Here is a 12,772-nt window from a genome sequence, read left to right as displayed (position 1 = left end):
CTGTGAAATAATATGAGGGCAGACATGGGCAAATGCGGCTCTTTTTGAGTTACATGCGGCTCTTGCTGAAAGTGTTAATTTCTGCTTTTTATTATTATTTTTACAATTTTATTTCCACAATTTTATGAAAATATGTTTATTAAAAAATTCAATATTTGTTTTATATAATATTTATATTATATAATAAAATTGCAATACAGAACTGCAGTACAGAATAAAAAAGTACAGATTGCAAAACCTACATTTCGGCTCCCACTGAACTCTTGCTTGCCCATCCCTGGTATATATCTTGTTTATGGTAATTACTTTTATAGATAATTTAAACAACTCAGTGTTAAACTTTAGAAAATATATACATTGTAGAATACTAAAACATCTTCACACATCCATCTTGTCCAAAACAAATATGTGAAGACGTTTTAGTATTTTTTAATGTATATATTTTTTTAAAGAGTATAATACTGTCTGCCATTTTAAATTGAAACTCAGTTTTAAATATATCATGATGACAAAACAAAAGTAATTTGTTTTTTAATTCCTAATACATTTTAGATATAATCACATAGAAATAGTTTTCTTTTACATAACAAACATAAGTCATTAAAATACTTATGCAAAGAAAATAATGTGGCACAGATAGGATAATGATCATCATTTATTAAAAGATTATAACATATAATAGTAGTTCTAAGAAAGAAAGTATAGTTTTATAAATACACAAAAAATTATGATGTAAATAAACAAACAGAAAAACTGATATTACCATTTATATTATATGTAATGCAAATATAATTATTAAGTGTATTGTTCTACTACTAAAATATTGAGTACTTGTTTTGAAAAATTTTGTGGGAAAAGCCTCATAAGATTTATTGTTTCATAATGTCTTCAATTCAATTTTATAATCAAAAACAATTGTACTAGGTATAGAATACTAGAATTTTAAATAGAATATAAAACTAATTAAAATATAATAATAATAATTTATCTTTTCATTATAAATATTTTTAGCATTCAAAATTAATAATAAATCTTATCTTTAACAATAAAAAAATCAGAGTTAAATAATTAAGGGCAACAGTCTTCATTCTACAGCCTTGGGCCAAATGTGACTCCTGAAGCATATATAGCCCACAGTTTGTTTTCAATGACTTGCTTATCATCAACATTTGAACTAGTTCAAAGCATATAAACTTTTGAAAAGTTGACGAGAATTAGTAGACCTTGCTGCAAATGATTTTTATAAAATCCTATTTAAAGAGAGAAGTTTGTTAAATTTTTATAAATCTCTGCCATAAGAGAATTTTAAAACTTGAGAGGTTTTCATTGGGGATATTTTCATTGTTTGCTTCTACATACAGTATCTTTGCAAACAAACCTTTTTGAAAATGAAATATATAAAATCAAAAGATCAAAAATCACCATTTAATATCTAAAAGAGATTTTAATATTGTTGCCACAAAATTTATTTCCCTTTTGATGACATTCTTTTGAAAAAGCAGTTGTAAATTTCACATTGATTTATGTCTGTTATTCAGAAATAAAAAATCTTAATGTTTGACTATCTGGCCATCAGATAAGTTTGCTACCTACCTGGCATTAGGTTGACTTGACCAGCAATTTTAAATCAAGGCTAGCAGTTGGCAGATAGTTGAAAATACAAACAAAATTATATTTTCTTTATTAAATATTTGCTTTCTATACATTTTAAATATAATAATAATAATTTATCTTTTCATTATAAATATTTTTAGCATTCAAAATTAATAATAAATCTTATCTTTAACAATAAAAAAATCAGAGTTAAATAATTAAGGGCAACAGTCTTCATTCTACAGCCTTGGGCCAAATGTGACTCCTGAAGCATATATAGCCCACAGTTTGTTTTCAATGACTTGCTTATCATCAACATTTGAACTAGTTCAAAGCATATAAACTTTTGAAAAGTTGACGAGAATTAGTAGACCTTGCTGCAAATGATTTTTATAAAATCCTATTTAAAGAGAGAAGTTTGTTAAATTTTTATAAATCTCTGCCATAAGAGAATTTTAAAACTTGAGAGGTTTTCATTGGGGATATTTTCATTGTTTGCTTCTACATACAGTATCTTTGCAAACAAACCTTTTTGAAAATGAAATATATAAAATCAAAATATCAAAAATCACCATTTAATATCTAAAAGAGATTTTAATATTGTTGCCACAAAATTTATTTCCCTTTTGATGACATTCTTTTGAAAAAGCAGTTGTAAATTTCACATTGATTTATGTCTGTTATTCAGAAATAAAAAATCTTAATGTTTGACTATCTGGCCATCAGATAAGTTTGCTACCTACCTGGCATTAGGTTGACTTGACCAGCAATTTTAAATCAAGGCTAGCAGTTGGCAGATAGTTGAAAATACAAACAAAATTATATTTGAATTGAAAAAAATATTATATAAAATTATTTTTAAAATATTCAGTAAGTTTACTTATAATTAAAAAGTGACTTTTTAGTTTCTATGCATTTGTAGCTAAAACTATTTTAAGATGACCAAGAGAAAACCTTTCTCACTTGTTTTTAGCCATTTATATGCCTTCTTCAGGTACACTGTCTAATAGTGTACCTGAAGAAGGCCGAAAACGTTCATACTTGTGTATAAACGGCTAGAAACAAGCAAGAAAGTCTTTAATTATGAAAGTCTTTGTTATAATTCATAAATGTTGCAATGTATGTTAAGTTTTCAAACACGATTTTCATGATTCTAAGTAAAAACACTTGTTATCACTAAATGAGCTGCTGTTTTGAGTTTTAAAAATTGCTTTATTTCAATTAGAAGGATCAACAGTTGTTGAGAAATGGTCAACAATTTTCAATAAAGTGATGTTCTAAAATTTTTGCTATTTCTTGTAGCAATGCATTTGTTGAATGAGTCTTTTGTACGAGGGTAGGCTGAAAAGTAATGCACACATGCTTGTAGAGCGCGAACGAAATAATTTTCAGAAACGCGCCAGGTGGCATGTGGAAGTAACATTCCCCCTCTGTGCGTATGTGCAGTTTGAGGTTGTTGTGTTCATTCATTATATTTTGAGAAGCGGAAATATGGAGACGTGTTCTAGTGCTATGTCAACGCAAGTTAAACAGCGTGCTCTTATTCAATTTTTAACTGCTGAAAAAGTGACTCCTACTGAGATTCATCATCGCTAAAAGACTGTTTATGGTGACAGTGCTGTTGATAGGTCTACTGTAAATCGATGGATAATAAAATTTCATGGTTGCGATTCTGGAAAAGCCATAATCGTTGATGAAACACACAGCAGATGTCCGATCACTGCCACAGACGATTGCCGTTGCCCCTCGTTGCAATGTTTAATTCTTTTCAGTACATACAGACTCTAAAACACCCCAGACGTTCAGTTTGTCATGTTAGAGGCAGCCTGGTGCCAATAATCTTGCAGCATGACAATGCTTGTCCACACATCTCGCGTGCAACTGGAGAGGCTCTGCGAAACGTGAAGTTTGAATTCCACATCCACACCCTCCTTATTCCCCCAATCTTGCGCCTTGCGATTTTTTTTTTCCTCTACTCGAGAGACCTCAAGGGTGATCATTACACCTTGGACGATGAGGTGAAGGCAGCTGTCAAGTCCTGGATTCGAGAAAAGTCGGAAGAATTTTTCAGTGACAGAATGAAAAAACTTGTTACACGTTGGGAGAAATGTGTTAGCCTTAACGATGACTATGTTGAAAAATAAATATATGATTTTGAAGCTTAAAAATTGCACTTTAATGTACTTTTTGCCCGATCTTGCTATTTGTTTTTGTTCATATTCTACAAGCATGTGTGCATTACTTTTCAGCCTACCCATGTATGATACACAATTTGTGGGCTATTGAATGAAGCTGTTTATCTTCAGATGGTCAAAGCAGAATTATACACGAAAATTAATTTAAACCTTAAATGAAGTGCATTTTATGAAATCGTAAAAAATATTGATGCTATTAAATCAAATACTAAATATGATTTTAAAGTCACTTGAGAAAATCTCTAAAATGTCAAATTGAATATGATTAGTTCTTCATTAAATTTTTGATCAAATTTTAAATTTTATTCTTCTATGAGGCTTATCAAACTGTTTTCATGATTCTTTTCAGAAAAAGAATGAGATCCTTGCTTAACACTAAGTGCCATACTGGCCAATTTGACCAGAACAAGATTTTATATACTTGTCAAATTTTAAATTAAACCTTCTGTACATGTAATTTTGTCTTTGTGACTTTTAGACCTAGAATAGATGCTTAAAACATTTTGATCAAATTTTTAATTACACATGTTTACTCAAAAGTGCCAATTATGATCATAATAACCAATATCAAAAATAATTTATTTTACAGCTATGAACAGGGATTGAACAACCTTTGACATATATATCAATATTGATAGAAAGTTGAGTTTTGAAACAGTATAATGACAATGACAAATAAAAAATGAACAACTTTTTCAGGATTAATATTTACAATTATTGCAAGTTATTGATGAAGGTGAAGGGGAATTTGATGGTGAAGTAGAAGAAATTTTTAGCATGGAAGAAACAAATTAGTGAATTTCTCTAGTTTAATCTCAGATAATGACAGATCAGTTTATCATCTCCTGGTTCTTCTCTGAGCTCATGAGTTTTGACCATATCAAATTAACCCTTTTAACTATAAACTTGGCTTTATAATTTATAGAGACAAAAAAATGGAACTAAAATGAATGGTAGAAATTGCTAGGATGCACGACTACATTAAAAACTCAGTATATAAAATGGCATGTAGAAACTAAGGGACCAGTAGAATAAAACTCCAATGAGGAACATTCTCCAGCAAGACATTTCTCTCTATCATAAGGTTATAATATACAAATGCCATATGCACTCTTTGTATCAGGAGATATCATCATATGTTGATGCAAAAATTGCATATAGGCATAAACACCAAACATTCCAGCTACTTCAAAACAAGAAAGACCAAGCAGATATGGAAAGAGCATTGGGAGTCTATAAAATTCTATGTAAGGATAACAGATTTGGTAGAGACCTTGTATACATCAGGTCTGCAAAGAGATCTTTCAAACAGCACATCCTGGAACAGACTGATATAGAAGAGGCAAACCATTGACCTGGCTATATATGCAAGTGATAATGAGATCAAACCAGAACTCCAACAAACTGCTCTAATATGAAAAACATACCATACAAATTAGCTCAGAAATTTAGAGACACTAGAAATATTTAAGGCAGACCTCCTATCCATCAATTTTAAAGAAGAAAAACAGGTCTCAATAGCATGGCAGGCAATGTTCAGCCCATCATTGTAAAAGGAAATGCATAGACTGTGAATAGGTGCACTCCATTTGATATTTAGAAAAAATTTAAAGAGAAAATTGAACACAAAATGACTACTAATCTTAACTCTGCATTGAGTGACAACAATCCACAAAACCTTTTTATAACAGTGTTGTGTCTGTATCAACAGTGGCGTGCCGTGATATTTGATGATAGGGAAGCTGTGTTTCTGTAAGAAGCTGACATCCAGGGGCAATCAGTTAATTGCGCGTCAGCGATGGTCTAGAGTCCATTCGTATTGTTTATTCGATAAGCCAGTAAAAACCGTAGACTTTTCTAAATGTATTTTTAATATCACAATTACATTCCGAATCGCTAGCCATGATATAAGGGCTACAATTAAAAATAAAATAATAAAAACTTACTTGGTGAAATAAAATGTGTGGCAGATGCATCAGTACATACCTGGTACAAAATATTCTTCAATTGTATGAATATACTTTTAAGAAAATTATAATTAAATATAGTTTTCTAAAGAAACGCACATAAAAATATAAAATATTCTTTACTTTTTAAATCTTAAAACAATGCACTTAGTCAAATAGCTCCCTACGAGTGGCTAATGGATGGAATCGAAGATGGTTGCAGAGCATGCATACACATGGACTGCCAAATCCCGAGGGTGCTGATACCGGTCAATGTGAAATACCTGTTGTCGCATCAATAGTATATCTCAAAGGACGTGACAGGGCTGTTGTAGATTTTAAATGTTTCTCACCATAGCTGTAAAAATCTAAATATGTTAAACTTAATAGTCATTTGTTTTCTACTAATTCGTTTTAGGACCAACTGTCCTCAGAAATTTCCAAAATTTACAACTTTTCGGTCACTCTCATTGAACTGGAAAAATTTCTGTCTTTATTACATTAATAATAAAGACAGAAATTTTACGAAGAAATCAGTCTCCACTGTACTCGGCTAGAGATGGTTTGGTTAAGCTTTTAAGTAAAATTTTGGCTCTTTCATCATGGTTTTGTTTATGTCCCCAATTCCCTAATCGCTTAATTATTTAACTATTTCTTAAGTAGAAATAAATCAAAACCGGTTACTTTGTACTCGAATATTTGTAGTCTCGGGAAAAAAGTGGAAAGACAAATTTTTATGACAAATGGATACATAAATCATAAATTTAAGGAAAATAAATTCTAGAGCTTTTTCTGTGCCTCGTGCATCTCTCTCATTCATTAAATTTAGTTGTAAATGATGCTGTCAAAGTAACGGTAAATTTTTTAACATAGTACAAGAATTGTACACGTTTTTTTCTACATCCCCTTAGAGATGGGATATACAAAATCATAGTATCACTGGTTTAACATTGAAATCCGTGAGTAATATAAAATTGGAGAGCAGAATAAAAATATCAAATATTTTAATGGATTTTTTTAAACTCCTGTCAACTATACAGAAATATCATAAAAACAAAATACCAGTAAATTCTTATCGGTTGGGTTAAGTTATAAATCTACTCGTGATTCACATAATCAGGCGAGGGCGGCCAAATATCTAGCAGGCAGGCGGCTAACAGCCCAGAACCGGTCCTGGATAGAATTGGATGCATTATACGTGTAGCATCCACCCGAGGTCCTAGGCTTCCACCAGCTAAACCGGGTGAGGTTGGTGCTCTGTAAAGTGCATGCGCAAATCTGGCTTTTTGGATGCTGACAATACAGCGCTTTCACTCCGTTACTAATATTCGAATATACAATAGCAATCTTATCTTTTTTTCATGTGTAGTATAGAAATTTGTAATAAGATATATAATGCGGTTATAATAAAATAATGTGCTTGTTGTTCTCTATTAATGTATTTTCTTAGCACAATGTTGCTGTTGAGAACATATCACACAGGAACACTTTCAGAGGAAAAAGGTTAACCTTTAACCTTTTTCCTCTGAAAGTGTTCCTGTGTGATATGTTCTCAACAGCAACATTGTGCTAAGAAAATACATAAAAATAATGTGCAATTATTTTCATATACAGTAGAGCGTCGTTTATCCGAATCAATTGGGGACTGGGGTTGTTCAGATAACTTATTTTTCGGATAACTGATTATGTACGAAAAAATATATTAACCTATCCCATGTTGAAATTTTTCTCCGTTGTGTGTCGCTTTGCGTTGAATTTTCGTCAATGTTAAGACTAACGAAAATTTTTTAAAATAATAATCGTGGCTATTGTATTGTTAAAAATTATTTTTTTATTTTGTACAAATAAAATAAATATATTGAAAAATATAAAAACAAAAAAAAAAATACTTTAGAAGTTGATCTAGTATCAAAAACGTTCGATTCAGCACAACACAGTCCTCAGAAAAACACCACACAAAAGTGCCAGTGCTGCCAGCTAAAATACACACACCCACAAAAAAAAATATTGGAGTAGCCCAAGATATAGCCAAAGATTGTAGTGCCACAGCACTAGCGAAAATTTAAATTTGCCGACTGGAATGCTTTCGGATAACTGACGTTTTGGATAAACGACGCTCTACTGTAATTAAAATTAATATGTATTTATTTTTTTAGAAAATACAAGGGAAGCGGCGCATCCACCGCTTCCAATGATGGCACGCCACTGTGTAACAATCTTCACAAACGTTTAGTCTGAAGCAGATTTTGGTGGAGGTCGAAAACGTTTATGAAGATTGTTACGGACACAACGCTATTTATTATAAAAAGGTTTTGTGGATTGTTGAGAAAATTGAATTTGAATTCCTAGGAGATTCTTCTATACATTCTAATTCAGAGCACTATACCAGAAAGTTTCAATTTTGAAAAAATCTATCTGAAGAAGGTCTTACATATAGACCAAAATGTTTGTTAGTAACAGATTTCTCGCTTACATGAAGGCCTATATAATGTTGGTGAATTTTATTTTGATTTGTCCCTACTTTAAATGTGGAAAAGACTTCATAAATTTTTATTTTCTGTTCTGTTCAGGGCCAGCTATGCCATTAATAGTTTGTTCAGGGTGATCAGTTTCATTGTTTCTATTGATTGCAGTGATTTTAAATCTTTGGAATTTTATAGTGTCCTGTTAAATGTAAAAACTGTAATATATTTAAAATCAAAATAACAATGATAAATTCTACTGTTGAACTAATTATCCAATTTTAAGTTTTTATAACATTCTACATTTCAAGTTTGTATATGATGATCCTTTATTTTGTGTTTTCTGGATGGTTGGAGTTTTCACTTTAGCCTGAGGAAGAATTTTAATAAGGTTGAAAATATTTATTTGCAATAAACAAAGTATGTTGGAATTTAAGGTTTTTTTTTTAGTTATTTGCTCTGATTGATTGTGGTTTTAAGTTATTTTAACATTGGATATGTTTGTTTTCCTGAAATTGAGTTAAAATTTGAAAGTGCTTGAATTTAAGTGTTTTGTTAATGTATAATAATTCATGATTTTTATAATTTTTGCTTCATTCTTCAAACATCTTGAGCAGGTGGAAATATATAAAGCCATTTGCAAAAAACTGCTATTAATTTTTATGATGTTGACTCCTTCCTCACAGCTTGGAAGCCTTTCTTTAAACTATAAATCTTACTATCCTCCCTCTCTCCTTTCTCTCATTTTATGTCACCTCCCCTCTGCACAAGTGTTCAGTTCAGCAGTCCCCATTTGTTTTAGCATTTGGTGATTAGTTTGCCTGATAATGTTCATTCAATACAGGTGAAAGTGTTTGCACTTGTTATATATTTGCTGGTTTATAGGTTTAGTGTTTTTAATTCATTCTTCAAATTTTAAAGATGCTTGTTGCCATGATATTTTAATTTTTATTATGAAATAAAATAGTGAGACCAACGAAATAAGAAAATGCATGTATTTTATTTTTTGGGCTTCTGCTAAAATTAAATAGTAAATTGTTTTAGTCCAGAATTACAAGATTTAAGATTATTACAAGATTATATCAAAAAAATAATAATAATAAAAAGATTATATTTACATGTTTGTGGAAGTTATCTTGATTTATTAGCTCTGTTTAAAGCAATCTGTGGGGTTTAGTTTGATTAAATAAAGTTTTGTTGCTTTTTCTGTTAAAATATTATCATATTCACTTATCATATATGAGCCTCAAATCTAATAGATGTTCTTTAAGTATAATTTAAAAAATTGCAATGCTCAGTTTCAATAAGTGATATAATTTAACAGATTGTTAATTATTTATAAAATAAATAGGATTATTTAAATTGGTTCAACTATAATGGAATTGCAATGATAAGCAGTAGCTGTTCTGACCTCATTTCACAGATCGGTAACGCAAATCTTTAATTCGAAGTTCGATTTTTCAGCTTTTCTTGATAAAGGCCATTGAATATGGTCGAAAACGTTTGAATTTATTTATTAAATTACGGCTGCATATGTAAAGGTTTGTTTGAGTGTATTTAGTATAAAGGAAACATGCTTTGAAGTGAAATTAAATACCACTTGAACTGTGATGACAAACAATAAGTAAAAAAAATAATCAACAGATAGATAGTGAGATTGTCATTCACTTGAAGAATCAGTTTAAAGTAAGTGATAACCATTTGAATGTATTTTTAATAATCAGTGTTGTTTAAGTGAAATTACTGTAAGTTGATTATGAGAAAAATCTGTAAAATGCAGTCTTAATATATAATGCATTTAAAAGAAAACTTGTTTAATCTCAGCTATTTTTTCTATTATTGTATAGTTAATGTGCAGTTTCTTCCAAAAAATTTATCAGCATGAGCATGAATGTATTTGTTGGTAGTCATTTGCAGTGCTACAATGTATAACTAAAAGCAAAGCAGTACAAAAATTATTGGGGTAATACTATGGAATTATCTATTGTCATTTGTAATAATTGTAATAAAAGTAAAAAAATAAAAACAACACCTTATTATTTTCAGCAATAAAACTATTATTTAATAAGATAATAACGTTTTCGACTATTTTTAATAGCCTTCATAGTTTTATTGCTGGAAATAATAAGGTGATGATTTTATTTTTGATTCATTATCCAGTAAGTTCTTTATTCTATTTTATTTTATTGAATAAAAGTAAAGAATATGATCATGTTAATCCAGTTGACATGTTTATTCTTAGTTAGAGAATGATTAATTAGAAATCACTAAATGAAACAAATATCAATAGATAGAAGTAATAAATAAAAATACTTAAGAATTTGTTATAAATAGTAATTAATGAAAGAAATACTTTCTATGTATTATAATTCATAATAAGTATGTGGTTTTATGATTGCTTACAAAGTAAATGCAAAGAAATAATTGTGTAAAAAAATTAATAGTATTAATAATAATTTGACAAAACTATAGTAGTAGCCAAACAAAAGAAGCAGTACACCTTGTATAACTCCAGCGATATATTTAATCAAGCAAAAATGTTTTCAACCTACTTCCTTAAGCCTTATTTAGTTGGAACACAAAACTTAAATGAAAAAGAACAAAAAGAACATTTGATAAAAGATATTAAACACAACAGAAATAATTTAGATTAAAAAGAATGGAAAGAATGTTCTAAATCAATAGAACATTTGTACCATTCAAATACAAGAGATAAAAAAATAAATAAATACATATTATAATCACAACTTAAAACATAAATACAAAAATAAGAATAAAAATAAACAAACAAACAATTATTGGAGGACTAAGCCCAAGTTAAAGCTTGTGTATAGATTTCCAAGCCATCAATAACATGTCAGCATCCCTATGATTGATACAAAAGTGTTTTCTATTAGCTTTAAAGACTTCTAATAACTCCAAAGACCTGATAAGAATTAGGGTTCCTGGCAAGCCTAATGATCTTAGCTTCTTCTCATTTTGACTTAGGCTTGGTCCTCTGATAATTGTTTATTTTATTTTTGTACCATTTATGTTTGATTTTATTTATGTTTTAAGTTTTGATTATAATATGTATTTATTTATTTTTTTATTTCCTATACTTGTACTTTACAAATATTTTATTGATTTAGAATGTTTTTCCCATTATTTTTAATTTAAACTATTACCATTGAATGTTTTTTGAATGTTCTTTTTCATTTAAGTTTTAAATGTTCCAACTGAAGAAGGCCTATGGAAGTAGGTTGAAAATGTTTTTGGTTGATATTGCTGGAGTTATATAAGGTGTACTCCTTCTTTCATTTAATAATAATAATATTTTTTCTGTTATAGTCCAAATTATGTATAATGATGATATTTGAATTTTTATGACTTATCTATCTTTGTGTAAAGCCTGTTAACGATGATTACTGTATTGTTATTTTTGAAAGATGTTTCCCATCAAGTATTATTAGTTTGTCATCACTGATTACAATTAAGCAAGAACAACCTATGGTTCTCTGAGGAAGTTGTTTTTCTTCATAAAGAAGTAAGAAGTTTAAAAGCTGTTCTTCCCATTTGTATTGTCTTTGTCCACTTTGGATTTTCTTGTAAACTAAGATTTGTTATATCAAGGAAAGTGAATCACACAATTTTTAGGTCAAACACCATTAATGTAACGTAATCCTGTATGACACTGCATTTCAGCATTTTGGACCAAAGCCCTCTTCAGCAGAGGTTACATTTTCTAATTAAAAAAAAAATTAAATGTTAATTTATGCAAAAAATTTTTAAACATATATATTTACAAAAGGAAATTGCTTTTAGCCCTTGATTTAAACAAATTGATTAAAAACCTACTACTGTGAGGTAGGAATAAGGACTTATCACACCAGTGATAATAAGCACAAACACTCAAAATATCAATGGGATACATTTAATAAAACGAGAATGGGTGTACATTACAAACTATTAAATTAATAATTGACATGAAATAACCAAAATGCATTTCGGACTATCGGAATAGTCCCTCTTCAGTTGGTATACATATATAAAAAAAGGTGAGATACTTAGAATTATACAAGACAAAGAAACCGTTATAAAAGTATGATTATTGAGTAATAATTGGGTGTAGAGGAACAGGCTTAAGGTGGCTTCATTATGTTAAATGGTAGCTTGACATGAGGGATACTATTATAAACAGTATTAAAAATTAGTGAGATAATATGATGATTGTTTTACAAAATAAGTTAAATCTACATACCATAACAGTAGTAAGCTGGAGTTTGAAGGTGGTATTGCTACAAGATGTAGAACAGTTATGAGAGAGGTGTGTTACAGGCAACATCTGGGGAACAAGTGGTGACAAACAACTTAATGGCCAACCTTCATTACATCACTTACCAGCCAGATGTTAGTATTAAGACAATAGATTTCATCATTATATATATGAGGGTCTGTGCTCAAATATCAACTGGGATCTAGGCAAATTATTCTATAAATTAAATATAAAGGAAATTGCTTTTAGCCCTTGATTTAAACAAATTGATTAAAAACCTACTACTGTGAGGTAGGAATAAGGACTTATCACACCAGTGAT

The 12,772-nt window shown here is 29.7% G+C and overlaps 1 protein-coding gene across 6 annotated transcripts in view; it reads left to right on the top strand.

The window, feature by feature from the left end:
* The window catches only part of LOC111637817 (cyclin-D-binding Myb-like transcription factor 1), a 78,300-nt gene that overhangs the window by 5,326 nt on the left and 60,202 nt on the right, over nucleotides 1–12,772 (top strand). The window contains exon 1 of one of the 6 annotated variants that reach the window (XM_023383382.1): nucleotides 9,912–10,159. The exons of the other annotated variants lie outside the window; for them this stretch is intronic. The gene's annotated coding sequence lies outside the window, so the exon portion shown is untranslated. Of the gene's footprint in view, nucleotides 1–9,911; nucleotides 10,160–12,772 lie in introns of those variants that run through there. 6 annotated transcript variants of the gene reach the window in all.

The sequence above is a fragment of the Centruroides sculpturatus genome, unplaced genomic scaffold, assembly GCF_000671375.1.
Source record: "Centruroides sculpturatus isolate CEXI.00-Female unplaced genomic scaffold, Cexi_2.0 scaffold1165, whole genome shotgun sequence".
Taxonomy (NCBI): Eukaryota; Metazoa; Arthropoda; class Arachnida; order Scorpiones; family Buthidae; genus Centruroides; species Centruroides sculpturatus.
Note: the sequence above shows the minus strand (reverse complement) of the source record. Positions and strands in the feature narration are given on the sequence as shown.